Genomic DNA, 7,833 nt, shown 5'->3' on the forward strand with positions numbered 1-7,833 from the left:
TCTGAATCAGAACAGGCAACAAAAATTCTATTGGCTGAAGGCGAGAGAAACATTTGTTTATACCATGAGCAGTTTGAAGGTATCAAAGACAAAACTCTCATCCCGATAACTAGAGAAGAGTTCGAGAAAAGATTGGGATCTTTTGATGATTATAGATTCTTGTTCGAGCAAGATATTCTGCGCATCAATTGCACTGCGTATTTAGACATTACGAGCGCCGTGCTAGAGAGCGCCGTGCTAGAGAACTTCAGTCGTTTTGTGAATAAACAGACATTTCTCAGAATTGAGTGTTTTGACGAGAAAAAAGCACAAGATATAGTGGACGAGTTAAAGCACGAAAACATTGTCGATTTAAACAAACTCAAAAATTATGAACTGAAGTGTTATCCTGAATTTCAAAGTGAGTTTGAAAGCTGCATTGAAAAAGACTTACGCTACATATCTTGTCTCAAGAAGCTGTTTTCAAAACCGGTAAATCAGCATGAAATAGAGCTTAATGCCATGCCATGGCTCGAATTGTGGGATGATTTAGTAGATGTTGGATGCATTAAGCCAACTAGTCCAGAAATTGACTCATTGAGTGTTGAAAAGGCGAAAAACATTGCGAAAGCTTTTTTCAAAACTGAAATTCCAGCGAGTGATATGGATAAATTTGTAGAGGATTTATGCAATCGCATGGAAAAATGTGAAAGCCATATTAAGAAATTTTCAACTCCAACTAGTAACCTGATACCTCTGAGCTCAGCTTTCGAAGAGCGACTCAACTCCCCTGGACTAAACTGTGAGATAAACAATTTTGTTAACAATGGTATCACTGGCATTATGATTATTTCTGCCCACCAAACAGCATGGCAAAAACTCAAATTGGTGCTTCCTATCATTGCGATGGGACTCGCGCAAATTGCTCTGGGGGTTGCAGTCACTTTTATGTCTGTTGGTTTCATGACCCTCCTAGGCAGCAATCTTGTAGGGGAGGGGATTTCCGACCTGCTTTTTGCTGCAAACTGTTTCTATTCTGGTCATTTCAGCTGGAAAGCGTACGCTAAACACAAAGCTATCAGTTTAGCTTTTTCAGTACTCACAATAGGCATCGGTGCATACTTGAGTCGTGGGGCTAAAATGTCCAAGTATGGGTACAAGATTGGGGGCGAAGCTATGGCTCGGTTGGCAGGAAAGGAGCTGATTGAGGCAGTGGGGGCAAAAGTAGTGACCAAAACAGTAGCGAAATCAATCGGACGCAAGCTTTGCGTTGTAACTGCCCATTGGGCGGCATCGCAACTCGCAGAATCGTTTTCAAACAAAGTTGACGAATATACAAGAAGTGCTTTCCAATATTTCATTGAAAAAAGAGACTTTTCGAAGCTAAAGACGGAAGTCAAAATAACTGTTGTCTCACTGGGAACACGTTTAGCGCAAGAAACACTGGATAAAACTCTCAGAGAAGTTTTTGAGAGCAAAAAGAATTGGATTTCACAGTTACCAAGCTACGCGAGTAAACTTTCGTCCTCAATCCAAAAAGCTTCCAGTCACGCAACCGCAAAAGCTGGAGGCTTTTCGTCCGATTCCACAAATGAATATGCAACTTTACTGCAGATTGGCAAAACTGCCAAAGTTATCATAAACTCAAGTTTAGTGTTTACTCGAGTTGAAAGACAAATTGATAAAATAGAATCATCTCTCAAACGTAATTTGGAAGAGGCCGAACGAAAAAAGGCCTCATTATCATCTGGGTTTTTGTCTGGAAGCCGGCCAAGCCAGTTTACAGCAGCCGAAATAGCTGAAAAATTTATTTTAGATTGCAAGGATCATCTTGCGAAGGATGTTAGCCACGAGTTCAGTCAAGACCTTCTAAAGCCAGCCACTGAATTCGCCTTGAATTTTATGGCGAAGCAGGCGTATATGAAAACCGAACAAATATACGACAAATACCAGATTGGAAAACAGCGTCTTGAGTTCCAAAAACTTAAAAGAAAAATTAACCAATCGGGTTCTACTCTAAAGCATTCTGGCGTATCTCAAGAGTTTATTACGCAAATTATCCAAAAATGCTATCAAAATGAAATGACGGATTTATTGGAAAATACAAAAAGTCCGGATCTTTACGCTGAAATGGTTGAATTTGGGTTCCCTGCGGGAGCCATAGCGCTCCAGTATTCTGCAAAAATTGCTGAAATGAACCTTCAAATCATTGCACTGGATGGCAGCCCAATAATGGAAGTTGACAACGACTCGGTTCCAAAAATTGAAGATAGAACCAAGACAATAACTTTTGATAGAGAAACACAGGAGTATATTAGTACCACGGGTATCCGAAAACCATGTTTAATCAAAGCACTGGCACTTTCTGGCGTCGAAGTTACCACGGAAGAATTTGCAGTCGGTCTTCGAACTGATCATAAGCTTCGTGAATGTATGAAATCCGGAGTCGAATCGAATCTTCGCAGAAGGTTGGAAGGAGAACAACCCAAAAGTCAAAACATTGCATCAATTTTTGTCAAAACGAAAAATTACGAAGAAACTCGTAGATCCATTTGTCGTGACAAATTAGAAATACAAACAAAAAAGCAGTCGATTTCCTCATGCGAAGCAAAACATCGCTCAGCTCTGTTGGCAACTGCGGTAGAACTGAATGTACGCAAACAGCAAACAGATTACATAGAAGTCGCTGAAGCTACCTTGACAAATGCAGAATATAAGATAATTAAAACAGAGGAAGGATTAAGAGTTGTTGACGCAAAACAAGAAAACTCGTTCTTTCAGTCAATTTCAGTGAAAAGTTACGAACGATATAACATGCAACTGCTTACAAGCTTCGAACGAAGCAACAACGCAAAACTCGCTTTGGGAAACATGTTTGTGCAACATTTGAAGTCAACCCCCACTGTACATGATTTGGAGGAAGTCTCTGTTCTTTCACAGCATTCAGACCACGCATTCATGCAAGACTATCAACAAAATCGCTACACTCAATTATGCATTGCCTATGAATGTCTGGATGATAAAATGGAGGTACAGTTACAACGTGAAAAACGTTCGATTGAAAGAAAAGGCCATATATACTGCAGAACGATAGCCAGCTACGTCAGGAATAAAACCTTGGCTTCGTTAACAAAGTTGATGGAACATGCCCCAAGAGCCATCAACCTAATAGATTGATTGAACGATATATCTGAAAAAAATGCGGCGAACATTTAATTGAGCGAAGCTAAAATTTGTTAACTCTATGCATTTAAAAATAGAGCAGCAATGCAGATTTAAATTTTCAGCTTTCATTACGAGGCTAAACTGTGCATTTTGTGAATTTTAAGCGGATTCCGCAACAAGGACGCTCCTTTGTCCTTTTTTTCTGCCATTTTCTTTGATCGTTCCGACAAAACTTAACCATGTTTAAAGACTTGTATATGGAATCCAAGAACATACAGACACAAACATGTGCGTCTATTCAGTGCACAGTTTGGCCTCGTAATGTTGAAAGATCAGGCGACAACATGTTTTTAAGTAAACTTGAAAATATTTACCAATGCAATCTAAGCTACCATTTGATGAGTAACAATCAGGATAAATGCCATAAAAACTGTTTTGTCCTGAATAAACTAATTTAAAATATACACCTTGTAAAAATGCCATTTTATACTCTAACTACAATGATTATCGCTAAACATTTTTCAAAATACTAATCTGCAAACAAATTCGTTTTGAAGATATAATTTTTATCAAAGGACTCTTTGAAGCAAAAAATGTAGTATTTAATTTTAAGGATAAGGCTCCAATTAAAATACCCAGATTTGCAAGGTATTGGTACAATAAAAACGAAAACCGCATTTTTTGGCTTGACGTTACCTTCACGTTGTGGCCGAAAAAATTGAGGGTAAATAAAGAATACTAAATTAATAAATGGATGTAAATAAAAAGAATGGAATAATCTATTTATATATCTTCCAGAATTGATTACTTTTGATCGAGAACTTCAGCAACTTGATTTTAACACTCTAGGATTTCGCAACTGACTTTGCGACAAGCATGTGTGACAAAGATACGGACTGGTGAAAAGTTTCCTTGAACAACTTACTGCACATTTTAGCTACAAAGTTATGATTATAGCATAGATACGGAAAAATAGATAAACTAGAGTGAGGTATCGAAGATCGCCTCTTGACAACTCTCACACTTGGAGAAAATTTATCGAAGACAAATTTTGACTTTTTGATTAGGCAAAAATGTATTACAGTGCGTCAGTGAATGGATTCGATATAAAACTATCACATGTAAATGGTTTGAAAAATTAAGCGTAATGAGTTCTAAATAAGTTTTTCATAGAAAATGTTTCTAAAGTTTGTTTTTCTGGTTTTGATGGTCGTAATTTCTTGAACAGAGTGACCTGATCTTTAGTCCGTGGGAGCAGTGAGAGGGCATCCTCTTCTGCTGATCGGAGCGAACGGAGGAGGTCGGCAGTGCTCAGTTTGGTCTTTGGCTGGTGGGGTTAACTAGTGCATTTCTGTAGACTCGATGCTCTTGACCGGAGTGCCGTAGTGGATGACTAAAAAACCTCGCTGGTTTCTTAGAAGGCCCTGATGACCTAATCGACTCACTCTTAGTGGGTTCGTTACTGTTTGGTTCTGTTGTAGAATCATCCCGAGCGAGGATTGAATCTAAGGACGTTTTGAGCGAGCCCTTCTTGGGTTGACGCAGTGGGAGGTGCGGATCGCCCTGCCTCTATCTCGACGTGCGCGTTCGCCTGTGGTGGAGTTGGAATGTGAATGTAAGACGACCCTGTCTGATCTTTATGGAGCGAAGGTGGTTTAGTTCGCGGAGCCTCTTCTAGCTCCAGAGATGGTCCACCCGTGATTGAGACTTCACTTGAGGACTCCGCAGTGAGGTCTACCACCGTACCTCTAACAGCTTCGCTGGTCTGTCTCGAAGCCGGGGATGTGGAATTTTGATTAGCCGGTCGAGGGGCAATTCGTTTTTGTATCCTCTCGCCTATTGTGCCTGGTGTCGCTGAGTACTCACGAACGTTAACGTTTGGCCTAAAGCTTTTATGAATTTCCGAAAAAAATTTCCCTTCTTAGTAAGCACGTGTTATCCGTGATTCGAACAATCTTGATCTTAGCTAATTTAAACAGAGGTTTTCCAGAGTTTCGATCAAAAATTTGTTGGAATATTTTGACGCTAAGCGGATCTTGCAAATTTAGTTTTTCTAATTTACGTGTTATTGAGAGTTTTTCGGCCTCAAAGACGCCGCTACGTTGAGCCTTTGGGAGTGCGACAAGAAAATAGATTGGAGGTTCCCCACGTGGTCGTAGAATCGGAGTGTGCCTTCCGTGATCTCAGATTTTAGCGAGTTCGCGAGGCCACTGTTTCTGGAGGCTAATTCCCGCAGAAGCTCTCTCCTCTGTTGAGGTTGGACCTTACGCTCGAGTTGATTCCAGGTGTTGGCCTATTTAGCTAGTCCTTCCACGGCCTTGTAGGGCTGACTATCCGCAATCCTATCTACAACGCCAAAGAGTGGGTTAATTCTGTATGGTATATCCGGACTGTTGCTGGCTCCGCGTCGCACCAGTTTTCCTCTATCTCTACTGTAGTCCTAGTTTGTCCGTTGTTCCGGAATTCGAAGCTCTCTAATTCTTGAGCTGGAGAACGAGAATATACAACATTATCGCGTGCTAATGAAAATTCTGTTTTAGGTTTTAGCCCAAAATGAAATTCGGACGGAGATTATTTCATTGTGGCGTGGCTCGTTATCCTGATGTAATCAATGGTTTGTTCGAGCGTTTATTTTATATTTTTAAAGTTTGGATTCAATTTTTTGGCCTCGACTTCCGTTTGGTAGTTTGAATCAAACTCTCCGCTGAGCCACAACTTCTATGGTTCCCAAATCGTGTAAGGATAAGTTTTATACCTCTACTTTTGCATAAGTCATCCTTTAAAGCGCTTTTAAACCCGGTACCGTAATCGATCCTAATCTGCTCAGATATGCCATGATTACAAATATAAGATTTTAGGAATTTGATTAGCTTTTTTGCACTTGTTTGTTTAGCTACATAACCGAAGGGTATTTTGAAAAACGATCAATCGCAACTATACTTTGTAAATTGCCTTCATTTTCGTCAATAAGTGAACTCGCGAAATTGAGTGGAAGTTCTTGATTAGGAGCTGAAAACGGCGGTAACGGTTTAGAAGAGTTATGATTTTTGGAGTTTTTTGTTATTTTTACCGAACAAAGTGCATTCTAGACCTTTCTATCAACTGTTAACTATTTAGCGGTTCAAGAAGGGCCATCATATTCACTTCGATGCGTCCATCATAGCTGCTTATCCAAGATGCGATCTATGAAGTCGGGCGAGAAATGCACACTTGAGTTATTCTGGTATTGCGAGCGTGTTGTCAATTAAGACGCAGTTGTTGACTACTGCCGCCTTCGGCCAGAAGTGGGTCATGTATGCCCACAGCTTGTTGAATGCCTGTACATCCCTGGTTATGATGGCCGTCGGCAATGGGCCCAAAAACTGATCCTCCCCGGTGAGCTCCGCGAGTAGATCCACATAAAACAGTCCCAGGATGCCAACTACTTTGCGCTTATCCCGCGTGACGGGAGGTTTGTGTGCGTTGATTGCGTGGGTCCCCACCTGAATCACGACCTGTTGTCGGGCTTTCCTAACTAGGCGCTGCCTCCGGCACTTATCCAGAAGTTGGGCCCGACTGTCTCAAGTGCTCTGTCCGCGCGCAATCACAAAGCGATCCTTCGATTGCTGCAATCTGGCCTTGTTACGGGCATGTATCATAACGATCCTTCTATGTCGGTTTGCTGATCCTGACATTAAGGGCTCGTGTCTTTGGTGATTCGGGGCACGAAAAATAGGAGAGGATGTACTGAAAATTTCTACAGAAATTTGCAGATTTGCTTCTTCGAGAGTAATGTTAGGTACGTCGATTATGCTGATTGATGAGTTTGAAGTAATTAGTTGAGAAGTATTTGGTTGAGAGGTTTTCATTATCAAACTTGAGGATGAAATATAAGAACGGAGACAATGATTTTTCTACGATCATCGTGTTTACCATATCCCATTTGCATAAAGAACTGTGATTGGTCAGACGAAATAGAGCATGTACAGTCGACCTCTAGCGGCGAGTTTGATGTGCTTAAGCTTTGCATACCGAACTGTGATTGGTTGAGCTGTCGAGAACATAATTTTCTGACCTCTAGCGGCGAGGGCTTGTTGCAATAAGTTAAAAAATTGTCCTATGATTGTTTAAAATCTCGGTTGACAATTCCGACGCCCTCTAGTGGCAAAGACAACCGTCAGTTGCTGATCTCTGATTGGTTGAAGGTGACGTTTAGTGATTGGTCTTTTTCTTTTAGCAAGGAGGCGACCGGTTTTGTCTGAAACGTTACCAAACGTTTTGATTGGTTGAATTTTGGCTAAGTTAGAAATTGTGCATACTGGTACAAATTTTGTCCGCCCCGAAATATAGATTGAGTTCAAAGCCTTATTAAAAATTTGAAGCAATTGCTATCGTGGCCCAAACGTTTGGTTCTAACTCCTGTTCCAAACAAGCCCCCACCACACTATGACTTGCGTTGAGAGGCTTCTGAAGTATCATAAGGTTAGAGATTGGGGATCTTGGCTATGAGATCCAGGATGTTCATGAAAGCTAAGTTTTGCTCTTCCTCCCACATAAATGATTTCTTGTTACAGACTTTTAGCGAAGAGCAAAACGAAACCTTGTACTTGTGAAGATCCGATTTGAAGCGTTGTAGATTGTTTAGAGTACCCATAAATGACCTCAGTTGTTTGAGCGTTTTCGGTTGCTCAAAAAACTTATTAGCCTCAA

This window comes from Symsagittifera roscoffensis, chromosome 8 (genome assembly GCF_963678635.1).
Source record: "Symsagittifera roscoffensis chromosome 8, txSymRosc1.1, whole genome shotgun sequence".
Classification (NCBI taxonomy): Eukaryota; Metazoa; Xenacoelomorpha; order Acoela; family Convolutidae; genus Symsagittifera; species Symsagittifera roscoffensis.